This window comes from Carcharodon carcharias, chromosome 15, assembly GCF_017639515.1.
Source record: "Carcharodon carcharias isolate sCarCar2 chromosome 15, sCarCar2.pri, whole genome shotgun sequence".
Classification (NCBI taxonomy): domain Eukaryota; kingdom Metazoa; phylum Chordata; class Chondrichthyes; order Lamniformes; family Lamnidae; genus Carcharodon; species Carcharodon carcharias.
This window is the reverse complement of record NC_054481.1, coordinates 118,924,699-118,941,393: the sequence shown is the minus strand read 5'-3', so window position 1 is coordinate 118,941,393 and position 16,695 is coordinate 118,924,699.

Genomic DNA, 16,695 nt, shown 5'->3' with positions numbered 1-16,695 from the left:
AATTTCCCATTACATCACTGGATATAAAACCCATATTTTAAGAGGAAGCTCCCCATCACATTCCAACTCATATCCTCTGCTATTACATTATTGGTAGCTCTTCCAGTCACTCTTGTGTCAAGCATCTAATACTGCCTTCCCAGATCCACCATTTCATCACCTTTGTCTTAAAGAGCTCTTCAAACCTTCCTCTTCAGTTATACCTTCAGCTTGTCCCAATTCAATTTGTTAGTTCCCACCTATTTGGATTCCACTAGTTTTTCTCCTCCTCCCATTGCAACAACTTTCTGTACATGAAGAACAACGTCCAATGTTTTTTAAAAATTCATTCTTGGGATGTGAGTATCATTGGCAAGATCAGCATTTATAGCCCATCCTTTATTGCCCTTGAACCACTACAGCTGAGTGGTCAGCTAGCCCATTTCAGGGGGCAGCTAAGAGTCAACCACATTAGGTCTGGAATCACATGTAAGTCAGGCCTAGTAAGAATGGCAGATTTCCTCCCCTAAAGGACATTATGGCATTATAATGAGACTATCCTTTTCATTCCAGATATACTAATTAATTGAATTTAAATTCCTCCAGCTGCTGTGGCGGAATTTGAACTCTTGTCTCCAGAGCATTGGTCCAAGCCTCTGGATATTATTCCACTGATATTACCGCTATGCTATCAGCAAATAGGCTGCGATTTACTTCCTTCTTGACTATTCCTATTGGACGCAGCTGTGACAGTTGTTGATGTACTTATGTCTTAATTCAGCATTAGCCTCAATCTCTAGGAATTGTTTTTGCTCTGTGACATACATTTTGCCATTGGTCAGAAGTCCAACAGCGATCCAACCTCTCTGAAATTTCCAGCAAGTATCAGACTCTGCTGAAATACATCAATCTCCTCAAACTCATATTCCGTGTGGAAGAAAGTCAGCATATCCTAACTTCATCCTGTGAATTTTATTGTTGGAATCTGGATAGCTTTATGAGTCAGAAGGAAAGTGGGAGTTCAAGGATGCTGCGACACCTCATGTTGACTGGTGGACAAATGTTCTGTTCGGAGTAGATACAACTAACAACAATCAGGGTTAGTATGTTGAACTGTTGAATTCTCCCAACGATATGGGATGCAGAATCCACCCTTACTATGAAGCCAAAGCTTTGTCTTGATCTCTGTAATCTCCTCCAGCCCTACAACTCTCTGAGGCCTCAGCATTCTCCTAACTCTAGCCTGTTGAGCATTTCTGACTTCCCTTGCCCCACCATTACAGGCCTTGTCTTCAGTTATCTAGATCTTAGCTCTAGAATTTCCTCCCAAATCCTCCCCATCTCTCTCTCCTCCTTTAAGGTGCTACTTAAAACTTACCTTCCATCCGTCCAAATGTCTCCTTCTTTAGCTCGGTGGCTTTTTACTGCATTGAAAACACTATATAAAGGCAAGTATGTGCTATTGTTGAATCTACAAACCTCAATTCGCAAAGCTCTTTAATGGGAGTGCTTGCAAGATGTGTCACAGAATGTCAGGAGACCTAACTGCATTCTCACTGAGTGAGGCTCACAAATGGACAAAGGATTGAATTGAAGTTGGGTTCACTGAATATTAGACATGAATGATAGACTGATATTTGCATCACCCAATTTCACCTTGTGGAATAAAATCTTACAGCACGGAAGGAGGTCATTAGTCCCATCGTGTCTATGCCAGCTCTTTAAAAGAGATATCCAATTAGATAACGCATCTGAAACTGTTTGTACATCTTCAATATTCTTTTTCTTGTCTATTTTCCTTGTTAGCTGCACAGATGATTCTGTAACGTATATGGGTCTGCTGCTGAAGGTCCTCAATTCAGATTTCGGAGTCTGTTTTGATCCCTACACTCACAAAGTGGAATTGCACTGGAGTAGGCTGACAGGTAAGATTCTCCTGCTTTTTATTTGATTACTTTCCCATTTTGTTAGAAGCAAATTAAAGAAGAAAATCCAATCAGTTTAAGAGAAGATACCTGTCAACTTTAGTCTCACATAATCAAAAAAGGGAATTTTAATTTTTCTCCCCGAGGAATTAAACCAGTTTAGAAAGTGCAACAGTTAGGTGGAAGTCCAATAACTCGCGGCACATCACATTACATTCATCAGGCTATGTAGCACAGTCACACCTTCTGACTGAATTCACTTCAAATACAAGTGCTCTGAGTAATGTTTTGCTCGAACCCAATTGCAGTCAACAATAATAACTTGGAACCAGTGAGAAGCATTGGAGGAGAATGGTGTAGTCAGTCATAACAAAGACTACAGACAGGTCAACGAGGATGAGGAGGGGTATCCCCTCTCTTCAATCTGATTCAATTGTTCACTCTAACCCAAGTACCAGCCACCTGACTCCCTATTTAAAAACTTAACCGATTCTGATGAATTCATTATTTACTTTCATTAAAAAAACAAGTGGTTGACTTGCTTTCATCTCTCTTCTGTTGCTCTGCTCTAGGAAATTCTGACAGATTCTCCTGTGACTAAAGAGTGAAAGGGGCTAAATAAATTTTGAATGTTACCTAAAAGCTGTGAAGCTTTAAGATAGAAAGACATGCAATTTCTATAGCAACTTTCGCAACCTCAGAACGTCCCAAAGTGCTTTACATCTAATGAAGTACTTTTGAAGTGTAGTCACTGTTGTAATGTTGGGAAACTCAGCAGCCAATTTGCACGTAGCAAGGTCCCACAAACAGTAATGGTATATGAATAATTTTAGTTTTTAGTTTTTCTAGATTTTAGTGATGTTGATTAAAGGATAAATATCGGCCAGGCACTGGGGAGAACTCACCTGATTGTCTCCAATCGTGCTGTGGGATCTTTGATGTTCACTAAGAGGGCAGACAACAGATGACACCTTTGACAGTGCTCTGACCTTTTGACTCAGAGGGGCGAGTGCTGATCCATAATACCAGTCGAGGCTGCAATTTGAATTCGCATGGTGTCAACCTCCAGGCAACTGGGCTTTAACAAATTATCTTCCAACAGCTATGGTTTAGGCAATGACACCAGCACACTCATATCCCACAGGCTCCTATCCCAGTGGAGAAATTGAATTGTAAGATGCCATTCTGGGAAAAGTAGTATGGAAGAAGCTCTTCCTTTCCACTCTGTAGAATGAACTTTTACCCTAGGCATAGATAAAACAAAAACCTAAGTGTTGTTCTCCTGAGGTTCAGTGCATCATCAATAAAGGGAAAAAAATGACCTCATCCTTTATGATAAAGAAGGCTTACTTAGTTCACATTAACCAAGTGTTTGAGAAACCTATTAAGCCTAGTGAAAGTTTTTTAGTGTTGTTCTTCATTGTTTTGTAAAGCCCCAGGATATTTCTGCTTCACTTCAGGGGTGATGCCTTCACTGGCACAGAAACCATATATGGTGCTTATAATACTTTGATCTACAATTGAGCGTTTGTTGACACTAGTTTCGGAATTACCACTGATGATATTATCCTGCCAACATCTCACAGGTCTGTGAGGGACTTCCATGTCAACCAGTTAACAAGCTGAGCCCTTTAGTTTCAACATCCTGACACATTTATCAAAAGAGTCAGAGGAATTTTTAATATATTTGTTCTAGGGATATGGCCATCAACAAATTATCCTGAGAAGGTGGTGATGAGAGTCAGAGCTTTAAAATGAGGGGATGGGGTGGTTCACAAACTCATCAAGCCTTTGCATAATATCAGCAACAGTGGTTTCTAGGCTATAGTTTTGAAGCTGTGAATCGGCAGCTCTATCATTAGAGAACGGAGGCCGAGATCCATCATGATTGTGCAGCAATACTGTGTCCTGAGGGAGCACACTCTTCAGGGGTAAGAACAAAAAACTGCGGATGCTGGAAATCCAAAACAAAAACAGAATTACCTGGAAAAACTCAGCAGGTCTGGCAGCATCGGCGGAGAAGAAAAGAGTTGACGTTTCGAGTCCTCATGACCTTTCAGCAGAACTGGGTGAATCCAAGGAGAGGGGTGCCCTCTTCAGGGGTGTTTGGGGTTGCCAACTCTGGCTGAATGCATTCCTGGAAGTTTCATCACATGACCTCTCCCTCCAACTTCCCCACCCCCACACTACTGGTTGCCCGACTTATCTATCTTCACATCTCATTGCCTACCCAGCCATTGGAAAGGGAACGGATTATTTGTTATCTGTTTTAATGATTTTTTTCTTAAAACTAACAAATAAAATTTTGAAAAAACTATTTTTTAATGCCCCTATGTATTTTGTCCTGGGTTTTTATACCCACCAGTGTCCTGGAGATTAAACTTCAATTCCTGAAGAATCCATAGGTAATCCTGGATTGTTGGCAACCTGAGGTGGTTTTATACATTACCACGCTGTCATTAAATCTCATCTGGTTAGATCTATGTCAGTACTGGCACAGCCTCGCTTCTCTGGCTTCAAGTATCTCGCTTGCTCTTTGTTTTCGGCCATCTGACCTGATCAATTCCACCTTTCCAGGGCTCTGCTGATTTTTAGTTATTAGGTTTGACAGGCAGGCCAGTGAAAGAGCTCCACACTGACAGCAATCCTCTCTAGGCCTTTCTCAGTCTCACTTTATTAGACTGGACCCCTTCCCATGGGGGTCGGAGATCAAAGGCTAGCCCTTTTAACCTTCCAAGGAGCTGAATGAGGTGATTAGGTAGCAAAGATGCTGTGAAATGTGTTGTAAAAATTGTTTGATGTGATAGATTTTAAACTGGCTTTTAAACTATTTGAATATTCAACGTGAACAAAATGAATGGCATTTATCTCAAAATAGAAAGTGTGAAAGGGCACTTGGGTCACTCTCCAATAATGCCTGGGAAGCGGTCAGCATTGTGCACATAACAGGCTGTAACCTTTCCCCCAACCCCCACTCCTGTCAAACCTCTTCACATTTCAAAGTCTGTGCCAAATTGAGGAATGGTGTATAATATAAGCTCAAGTAAATGTTTGGATGTATTTCTTTGAAAACAGGACAAAATTTACAGTGAAACCGCCATTCAGCCTAACTGAGATTTCACAGGACGTAAAGGGAAAAAAAGATTCCTGAGCCAAATGAAGAGATCTTGGAAGGGTGACCAAAAGTTTGGCTGTTAAGAATTGGGATTGAATTAGGGTCTTAATGGAAGAAAGGAAGTTGTAGAGGTGGCAAGTTTTTACTGAGGAAATCACAGTCAAGTAAATCCTATTCCAATGTCCAGACAATTGGCTACACAATAGAGATGATCATCAGACCCCCCTGACTGAGATCCATTAACATGGTTACCAGGCTGGGAATCAACTCTGGGACCTTCTAGGCCTGGATGGCCCAGTAAGATACCAAATGTTTGCATCACTGGGACACTGAGGGGAGCTCTGCTGGTTTCTTGTTAGTAATTGCAGCTATTGAAACTCTTTGGTGTCTGATGACTTCAGCTTAGTCCTGTGGGGCCACCAATGATCCATGTGAAGTAGGGTTGTCAACTATTGGCCATATTCCAGGAAATTTTATTACACAATCTTCTATCATTCTGCCCTCAAGGCTCCGGCCATTGATCGCTTGACACATGCATCCTTGCGAAGCCCCTGTTCCCACGTGATTTGGAAAGAGAGCAGGCTCCCTGTTGACCTATTCGATGATTTTTGACTGTCTGTAAAACAGCCTTTTACCCCATCTCCATTTTATTAAATAACTATTTAATAAAATCATTAAAATAAATTGAAATATGTGTATTTAAAAAAATTACTCTATGATTTTTCTTCCACGTTTGCTTGGAGCAATGACCTAGATACTCCAGGGCAATCACAGAGAGGTGGCAACTGGTGTAGATAAAAAACACCCTCATTTGGAGGGAGACCCACTAACTTTAATTTAAAATGTAATTTATTTATGATTGACTCCCAAAAGAAACGGTTATCTAACTTGAAATAGGATTGTGATTGGTTTTGGTCCATTAGAGCATAAATCGCCCATGCTGCTATTTCACTTATGTTGACACCATGGGCTGTGTTTTACAGGAGTCAGGGGGTGTATGCCTTGACCCCACCCCACCCCCATCTCCAATCAAAAAGTCAGTTGGCACCTTGCCAACTTTAAATCTGGCTGTCCCTCAGCTGGGGGCAACCTTAACTACTTGAGAGTAGGACTTTTGCCCCTCTGCAACAGGAAGTCCAGCCCTCGAGAGCTGCCAGCCAATATGATTGGTCATCAGCTCTTTAGTAACAGCAGCTTCGGAAACAAGTAGCGGCCACTGCTGAGAAGGAGGAAGAAGTCTCCAGGACTCAGGTTAAGTCCGGGGATTTTGGTTGGGATGTGATCGGGGGCCTGGGGGTGGGGTTTGGAGGCCAGGTGAGGGATAAAGGGAGGGTCCCATCTTGGGGATGGGTGCCCCTGATGAACACAGGGATCAAAGGCAGTACCTGCTCTCCTTCCTTCCTGCCTTTACCCGTGCAGTGAAACCTGCCGGGCTGGCTGCCTTCCTTCCTCCTTCCCCAGCCACATGCGTTATTGTGGTGGAGGCGGGATGAAGTCCTTAAATAGCCTTAATTGGGCATTTAAGGGCCTCAATAGGCCTAAGGGCAAGTGGGCTGCCTGACACCTGACCCACCCACCATAATATGGGGGACAGATTGAGGCTGGGTGAGAAGGTGTTGGGTTGGCCACACGATTTATTTTATGTGCCCAAATTCAAATACACCATTGGGACGATCCGTAAGATTCACCCACACGTCACAGATGGGTTGGAATGATAAAGCCCTTCCAGCACCACATCCTTTCCCATTACAACATCTCACTGCTTGTTAAATGAGTTTATCCGCCCTTCCTGGCAGCTGGTTATCACTGGTATCAGCTGTACGTGATACTCATGCTGACAATCCAATAAATCTAGTGACAAGATTTATTGAATGTGTTCTCTTTATTTTAAACATCATTTTGCGGTGTTTTATTTGTGAAGTCCTTGTATAATGGTCTGTTTAATAACCTTGAATGTGTTCAATGCAATGTGTGTTATAAATACCACTCACAGCAACTCACCCTGACAATGCCAGGTTCACTAAAGTGACCTCACCTAAATGACTAATGACTACCACTGTGTAAAAGGAACACTTCCTATCTTCATTCTTTACATCCCTGATTCTGTCCACTCATAATTTTCTACCATGGCACAGCTGAAAATATTGTTCTGTGTTTCTTTGAAGGGTTAAGTTTGGGAGTTTAGTTCTCACACTCAAGTATGAAAATAAGGGCACTGAAGCAGTGGGAAACAGTGAGAACACTTTACGTTCCACACATTCTTGTTTCAGTCAATTCAACATTTCGATCCCTATACGACAGCTGTGTCCCTTTAGATTACATGAATCACAGCTCACCCCCATCCTCCTCCAACCAAGACACAAATAACCCCATGAAAATATTTCCCTTCTGCAATTACTAATACATTCCTGTCATCATTAGAAGTCTAACATTAATCGCCTTAGATTCTTGGAGTCTTTGCTGTCATCATCTTTGATGGAATGTTATCTTTCAGGCGGGTCTGTCCTTTCTGTAAAGTGGTTGCCTGCATCTTCTGAACAGAAAAAGTTGCGTAAAAGTCATGTAAAGACCAAAGGTTTCCTTGGCCAAAGGTGGAAAATCACCCAAAGGAGGTAGGGAAGTAAAGGAACCTTTGCTCCACCTTTCAAGTGTTGTGTAGGCAACCCATGGCCTGGAGGCTGGTTACATCATTTAAAAGATCTGTGCTACAGCCATCTGCAATTCAGGGTCTCCCCAAGGCCAACGACACCAATTTAACATTCAATGGTGGAAGAATGAGGAAGTCATGAAAAATTTGTCCATTTGTCTTGGAAAGGTGTTGTGTTCTGCCTCAGGGCAGATCCTAATTCAAGACACACACACACGATCCTTGAGCCACCCAAATATGGAGAGTGGCTGAGATAGTTTCCCATTGATACACAGATTTTAATCTCAAAGTACCTTCTCTTAGGTGGATTGCAGCCAAGGCTAAAAAGACCCAGCTATCCCTTACAATGGTGGTGGGAGGGGGGGAAGGAGGGCACTCACACCCATTGAATACAAGAACCCCTTATGGATGCTATTTTAGTGTGCAGTCTGTCGCTCTGATCTTTCTGACCCAGGTTGTCTGAAGTGGAACTCAAATCCGTCACCTTCTGACAAAAACGGGAATGCTACTGTTAAGCTAAAGACTCACTTTGTGCTTTTTTTTAAAATTCATGGGATGTGAGCATCATGGGCAAGCCAACATTTATTGTCCATCCCAGGTTGACCTCAAGAAGGTGGTGGTGAGCCACTTCCTTGAACTGTTGCAGTCCATGTGGTGTAGGTATACTCACAGTGCTCTTAAGTAACAGATAAACAGTCTTTAAACGCAAAATTTCATCTACAAGGGTATTAGTAAACATGAATGCATACATGTTTGTAAGCAATTGCACACTTGCATGGGTTAGTCACTATTTCCAAAAATAAATTTGTTCAGCTGTGTCTGTCTGCCAGTAAGTACTCATTAATTTCTCTTGCGCATGTGTGATGATCATTTTTTGTTCATATTATTTTCTCCCTATCTCACTGTATGAGTGTTAATGTCTGTGTTAGTCTTTGTATTACTGTTCCTCACTTTTAGCGTCTGCCTGATTGGACAAAGTTATGGTAGCTCTTGTTTGTAAATCTCTTTTAAAGAGCCATAACAGGTACAATTGGCTAAATGGTCTCCTTCTGCACTATGTGACTTTACAATCTGCTTTGCGGGTACATGTGTAAACATCCATCTGTGCACATTCTGATGAAAGATCATGGACCTGAAACATTAGCTTTGGTTATCTCTCTATAGATGCTGCCTGACCTGCTAAATGTTTCCAGCATTTTCTTCTTTTACTCCATCTGTACACGTGTTTGTCTCTGCGTACGTAATGGTGTCTGTGCCTGTTAGAATGAGTGTATATTGATGTCTGTCAATATGTATGTGTATTAGTGTCTATTTGTGTCAGTATGTGGGATCAAATTTAATGCTCTCCCCGAGGCGCGTTTGGTGGCAGGGGAAGAGGATGGGGATCCTGCTGCCTTCCTGACTCTGCCCTGGTTATTCCAGGGCAGGAGACCACATGGGCAGCCTTCCCATGCCGCTAATTGGGGCCTTTAAGTGGGCAATTAATGCCCACTTAAGGGCTTCATCCCACCACCAGTATCGAGCCAGTGGCGGGCAGGGGGCTTGCCATCTGCAAGTCCAAAAAACAAATTCTGTTGGGGCCTCTTGCGGCCTTCAGGGAGGAGGGTCCCTTATTCAAAGGCACTCAATGCCTGATCAAAGGACGCAGCATCTGGAAGGCGGACCCCACTGAGAGGCATCCCTGTGCCCCTGGTACTGACCCCTTCCCCCTGCAATTACTCACCTGTGGCCTGGATCTCTTGGTGATCCTGGGCCTTACATCAGCAGCCACCAGTGCAGCAGTGGTGCTGCCAGGCAATGCATAGCTGCCAGTTTCTGATTGACCAGCAGCTCTCAGGGGGAGGGATTTCTGCCCCCAGTGTCAAGGCCCGCTGCTGCACATTTAACTGCTCTGTTAAGTACCTCCAGCAAATGTGCGAGGTTGTCACCTTCATTAAGTACTGCATGTGTGGGTCTGTATTTGTGACTATTGGACTCTGTCTGTGACTGTACGTATGTGTGTGCATGTGTTTCTATGCACGTGTGCGCATTGGTGTCTGTCTGGGTCTGTATATGTGTGTTTTAGTGCTTGTTAAAGGAGGTCAGTGGGTAGCATCCCTACCTCTGTGCCAGAAGGTCCAGATTCAAGTCCCAATTGAGGACTTGATGGCCAAGGAAGCTATGTTGATAACACAGCCAAACAGGTTGAGTATCAATCTGCAGATCTTTCCAACATACACAATGGTAGGCGGTAAGAGCATGAGAGATTCCTGGTCAACCATGTGATGGAAAGAAAATTGGAGCCTCTACCATCACTATTCATTGCTCCAGGCTACAACTTGTATGTAAATGTGCACGTTGCCACAGCAACTCAGATTCCTTGGTGGGGGGCAGCTGGCTGGGTGGCTGGTGTGGATCAGTTTAGTGCCAACAGTGCAGGGTTCACTCCTCATTCCTGTTGGGGTGGATTTGGGACCTGCTGTCTTGCCCTACCCGTGGTGGAGATCATGGCGCTGCGGGTCAGGCCTGCCTCCGTGCAGAGAACTGAAGAAGTTATGTGTGTGTATTGGACTCTGTCTGTATCTTTATGTCTAAATGTGTGAGTGTGTATTTGTGTCTATATGTATGTTGTGTCATTTGGTCTTTGTATGTATGTCAATGCACATTGACTGTGGTCTCTTCATCTAGCTGCGCATGTGTATTGATGTCAGTACATATGTGTATTGGTATATTTATGAACTGAGGGGGGAATTTTGTCAACAGTGCGTTGTACCCGATGGTGTAACCGGAAGTGTGCTTCACTTCTGTTCTCTTGGTTTTTCCCTGTTTCCCACATATTACAATTAAAATTTAAAGTGCTGGTGGTAAGTGCAAGTGACAGATGTGATTCAGTGGCAGGGAAAGGTTTTCGGTGATGAAAGTCCATCATCAGCTGACAATGCTGCAGTTAGATATGGGCTATAAAAGAGCCTCCTGGTCAAACAGGGACGCTCTCCATAAAAGCCAAAACTTTTCTGCCCAAATCTATTCCTGTTAACATAAGACTTGAGAGCATATAGATAGCGCAGTGTAGAGTGAAAGGTTAACATCAGGAGCACCTGATACTGATATAACTATGATGGAATGGCACATTGTTAAGTAACTAAGATCTGGAGGGAAGCAGAAGTACAACCTCATGTAGAGTTGCTGATATGTACATAGATTGGTAAACAAACAAGAATGGTTTTTACAAATAACAGTCTACGGTAGCATTCTTATAGTAACAGGCAAACCCTAAAGAAACCCCACCTAGACCCTGAACTCAAGGTGAAACATGGTGGCAGTGGACAGAGCGTAAAAGACCCTGAAAAACTCCAAGTGAAAACTGTAGACTTGAAATACCTACAAATCCTTGTAACAAGGGCAAAAAGAAAAAGATTGAAGACTCACCTGAGAACAGAGCATTGTGAGTGCTGCAAATGTAAGCTGACACACAGACCTGGGGTCCAGATAGCAGTGGGCATAGATCACAATCTGCAAGCCTATCTACTGAAGCAGTAGATTATGCTATGCAGAAGGGCCTATTGCAGATGACATAATAGCGAGACAGGGAGTTGATGACATTTCAAGCTCGTACGATGAAGTCTTCCAGTCATACTATGTGTACTTCAGTGTTCAAAAAATGTAATGATTGAATGAGCAAAATTTAATAAAAATTCACTCTTTATTGAATGTTCATGTTAGTGTCCAGTGTTGTACTCGCCAATCTATGTGGGATATGGCTGAACTTGCAGGCTCAGGTAGCCCTCTCTTCTATGCATTGGAAAGGACACTGTCCAAGATCACTCTCAGCGGGGATTATTAAAAAGTTGTACATGAACTCAAAACCCTGTAAAGATTCTGCCAGCTAACACCCTGAGATGGGCACACATTTGGACAATACTGTCCTTTAGATCCCCTCATTTCCTTACCTTGACTGACTGTTTCTGCCACCACACCCAGGTCGCCAGCCCTTCCCACTTCACTCCTCCAATTCCCTTACCCCATCCTCTGTCCTCCATGGATCCTTCTTCTGTTCTTCCATGTCCCCGACCCCACTCCACATGCCCCCTCACTAATGACTCACCCTTGCTGGTCCCGAGCCTCCACGCAAGCTGCCATTCTCCTACGCCCCTCCCACGTGCCACAGAGTTAAACAAGGAAAGCAGCGACCTTACACGCAACTGCACAAAGCCGACTGGTGCATACCACCTCTAAACAAATGTGAACCGCTGCCACCATGTTTAGTCTTGTGTTCAGAGTCCAGATGGGACTTCTTTAGGGTTTAACTGTTACCCTAAGAATGCTACCATAGACTATTATTCATTAAAGCCATTCTTGTTTATTTATTTACAAATCTATGTACATCTCAGTAACTCTATGCGAAGTTGTACTTATGCTTCCCTCCAGATCTGTGTTGGCTGCAATGAGATTTTTGTGCAGTCTTGACTTTATCTTGAAGGTAAGGCGTGATTAGAAAAAGTTTTACGCTAATGAGTATTCATTACAAGTACGAACTTGCCACAGGATGGCATGAGGCGCGACATGCCGCAAACGCTATTTTATCTCTACATCTCAACCCGCCTTCAGGAAATCAAGATTTCACAGCCCACCTAATTAAGTCATCCGCACATCATGTTTCCCACTCTTGTGGGCTCCATAAAATTCCCCCTGTGTGTGTGTATTGGTCTCTGAGTCTGGGTGTCCAAGTGTGTGTGTGTATTGGTATTTGTATGTAAGTGTGCATATGTGTGCATTGGTATCTGTCTGCATGTTTATATATTGGGCCAGGATTTTTAGGAGGGTGGGGTTTCCCTTCCCGCCATCCAAAGAGTCGGTGCAGAACACATCCCCACTGATATTGCCTGCCCGCAGCCATTTAACCTCCCAACAAGTGTTAATTGGCTTCAGGTGAGACTTCCACCTCTCACTCAGGAAGAAGTCCCACCGCAGAGAGCTGCTGGCCAATCTGATTAGTGGCAGCATTCTAGTCTCTGCAGCGCCAGAAGCTGCAGTGGGCAGGATTGGGACTGGAAGCAATTCCTGGAGCCTAAGTACCAGAAGTCCAGGACCAGGTAAGTGTGGAGGTCTCAGGGCGGGCAGGGGAGGTGAGGCCCAGGGGGATGGGCAGACGGGGCTGGGGGGTTGGTGGAGAGTTGGTGGGGGAGGGAGGACTTGCAGGGGCTAGGCCTTCTGGGGGTCGGGGAATGCCTGATGTTAAAAGGAGGCGGATGAGGGTGGCACCCCCGTTCCCACCTGGGGCTTGACCATGGTTCATTTTCTGGCTTCCCTTTTGCCCCTGAACTCCACCTGCCAGCCTGGCAATTGAGGTTGGGTGGGAAACGGCCCTTAAGTGGTCAATAATCGGCCACTTAAGAGCCTCAATTGGGGCAAGGTTGGGTGGGCTGACCGATCAGTCCAAGCGTAAAATTGCAGAGAGGTTGGGACAAATGGGACCCTGGTGGGAAGGCCAGCCCAGAAATTGTACAATCACACCCCACCTACAAACCCGCCGGCAGGGGAACCTAAAATTCTGCCCTTGGTGTTTGTTTGTGTGTGTGTGTGTGTGTGTGTGTGTGTGTGTTTGTGTACGCGCATTGGAGTCTGTGTCTGTAAAGAGTGTGTGTATTCATGCCTATACCTGTATGTATGTACGTGTGTCTGTACGTCTGTGCAGTATCTGGTGTTTAGCCAGTATGCCAAGCCTGCCCTATTTCTTGTGATGAATGAAAGGATGCTGTACAATGAACTCAACCACGAGGAAAAGAAACAAAGTATTTCCCGAAAAAGATCTATCGGTTTTAAATGGGAAGGCTGTGGCTTGTGAGGAATTATACTTCAGAGTATAATGATAAAGTCATGCAGGATGTTCAGTTACATAATAAGAGCTAGTCAGACCATTTAAAGAATCTGAGAACATCAGGAAGTTACAAAGGAGCAGCGATTAGCTGTTTTGCATCTTCCCTTCTAGCAACCTACACCCAGCTGAATTGGGAACTCTCCTTTGAGCAGCACCAGGTGAGTCAGCATTGCCGAGCTGCACTGACAATATTGACCAGTTTAAATTGCTAATTCGGCAAATGCCAGGAATCAAACCAAGGACTTTCCTTGATTGTTCTTCACTCACGATGTGGCACAATTACACCTGGAGACTGGGTGTATTGCCACATGGTTACTCTACTTTGCCCTAAAGCCAGCAAACTTTCAAGGCATGTCTTGTTAGTTCTTCTTAGTGGGTAGTTGATATTCTACAGAGAAATACAGAGCAGAATGCACAGGTTCAATCTCCAATCTGTGCCGAATTAGCCAATTGCAGAACATGTTACATTTGGCCTCAGCACCACTGAGTTAGGGAGGTGGAAAAACCAGCCAGACACCACACTACTGATCGTTCTGTAGGAATTAATTTTAGTCCCAGAATGTTAGATAACGGATATGTTGAACTAGGAGCTAAATTTATGGGTTACTGCTCTCGGCAAGAGAGCTTCACAGGACAAGAATGCACGGGACGAGGGTCAGCCTGCTTGAGACACGGCTCATACACGTTTTTGTCCATAAAATGATACTATAGTTATATCCTAACTCAAACCACTGTTCACCGATCATCTCTGTGCTTGCTGACCTACATTTGCTCCTGGTTAAACAATGCCTTGATTTTAAAATTCTCATCCTTGTTTTTAAATCTCCACTTGGCCTCACCCCTCTCTATCTCTGTAATCTCCTCCAGCCCCACAACCATCTGAGATGTCTGTGCTCCTCAAATTCCATCCTTTTGCATTTCCTCGATTTTCAATGCGCCACCAATGGCAGCTGTATCTAAGTTCTGGAATTCAACCTCTCTGCCTCACTACCTCTGTTTCCTCCTTTAAGATGCTTCTTAAAACCTGCCTCTTTGACCAAGCTTTTGCTTATCTGCTCTAATGTCTTCTAATGAGGCTCAATGTCAAATTCCATTTGATAATGCTACTGCGAGGTGCTTTGGAAGGTTTCTACTTTAAAGAAACTACATAAGTGCAAGTTGTTGTTACTGTTGAAGGCAATGCAGGAGATGGCAACACTTCAGACCTAGTATGAACATGAAGGAAGCTGGCAGTATGCCCTCATGTGACTGTTCTCATATATCAGCGGGTAGCACCAAGCCAGAAGAGTGTAGAATCAATTAAAAAGGAAGAATGACACAAGTGAAGAGCTTCAAAGTTTTGAGTCTCCAGAAAAGAACGTGTTTGAGTGGGGGATTGTAGGATGAGATTGGATTTCAACATTGCAAGTATGTAGTGAGGAAGAGAAACTGTTTCCATTAGCCAGAGAGCCGGTAACAAGAATACCCAGATTTAAGATATTTGACAAAAGAGCCTGGAGGAGATGAGGAGATTTTTTTTTTAATGCTATGAGTTGGTATGATCTGGAATGCACTACCTAAAAGGGCAATGGAAGCAGATTAAATAATAACTTTCAAAAGGGTATTGAATATATACTTGAAAAGAAAAAGATTGTAGGTGTTTGCAGGAAAGAGCAGGGGAGTAGGACTAATTGGATACCCCTTTCAAAGAACCGACACAGGCAAAAAGGGCCAAATGGTCTCCTTCTGTGCTGTATCATTCTTGAACAGATGCCTCATGAGAAATGGCCTGAAGGGATGACAGACCCTTGGCTTTGAGTTTAAGTCAGTGATTCTATACAATGGAGGGTGCTGGGGCTCTCCAACGTCTGTTTGGTGGAGATAATGAAAGACAGCTGGATATACCAGAGTTCAGGACATAGCTGTCGAGGCCTGCCTGTAAGTTAATTATATAGCCACAGGGAGCAGGGGGCTTCAAGCAGAGCTTTAAGAAAGGGGACTCCAAAGCACGGGTCTGAGCTTTCTTGATATAATGCCGTAGTCACACTAGCAATCAGAAAACAGAGCGGTTCAAATTTCTCACACATTCCAGATGTAAGTGAAGATGTATGTGTACAAATGCTAAATGTTCCTGAATTCTGAGAACCCAATTCAGAATTTTTTCCCTTGTTGTTTCCCAATTCTGTTTAATTGTTGACGGACTGCAATGATGTCACTGCACAGAGGTCATTGCTGCAGTCTCACCATGTGAGCACAAGTGACTGAGTTCATGGTTTGAGGCTAATTAAAGGTTCCATAAATTTAGTGTGAATTGATTAATGTTGGTTCAGATTGCCCATCGCAGTGGTACTTTTAGGCTTTTAATATATCTGTTAGTAGATGCTGATAAAATGTTTCCCCTACAATTATTTCTTATAGGGCAGGATTTTTTGTCCCGCAGGTGGGCGCAAGCCCAACCCAAATGGGAGTAAAATAGTCTGCAATATTTCGCTCAGCAAGCACATGTGGGTGCCAGAGCAGTGCCCGCCATTAATTAAGCAGCCACTTAAGGCCCTCAACAATCCAATTGACTGTGATCGTTCCTTGCCAGGCGATTTTCTGCTCGTCACACGGGCAAAACGGGCTGGTGGACAGCCGACATTTTCACAAACCTCATCCAAGGGTGGAATTAAAAGGGTCAGCAGCATTGCCAGTGTGAGTAGTGAGGAGTTCTGGAGTTAGGTTGCAGCTGGTTGCTTATTGGCAGCTTCGTCTCTGTTCGGGGCTTCATTCTTAGCATTTCCAGGCTTCATTTCAGGACTCATTGCTGTCTGCCAGGGCCCCCTGAGGATTCAGACCATGTGGACACTTCCAGGCATCAGGCAACCTTCCCTTAACCTGGTAATGGGGATTGTGGTCTCCGCCTCTGAGGCACCTCCTCTGAGGAGGAAGAGAGGGGCAGAAGGGAGAGGTCACGTGTCCCTGTGCAGCTTCCAGGGGAGGGACCTGTGGGAGGAGAGGCGCAGGCACAAGGGGCGCAGGGCCAGTAGGTAGTCCAAGGTGGAATGGGCCACAGAAGACGCCACTATCCTGCTGCCAAGTTTACAGGCGGCAATGCAGCTACCTCAATAAGTCCAAGGTGCAATGCCGAAGGAGGCTCCGCCTCTCAAGCGAGAACGCAATCTCCATTTGCCAGATGATTGGGCCTGAGATC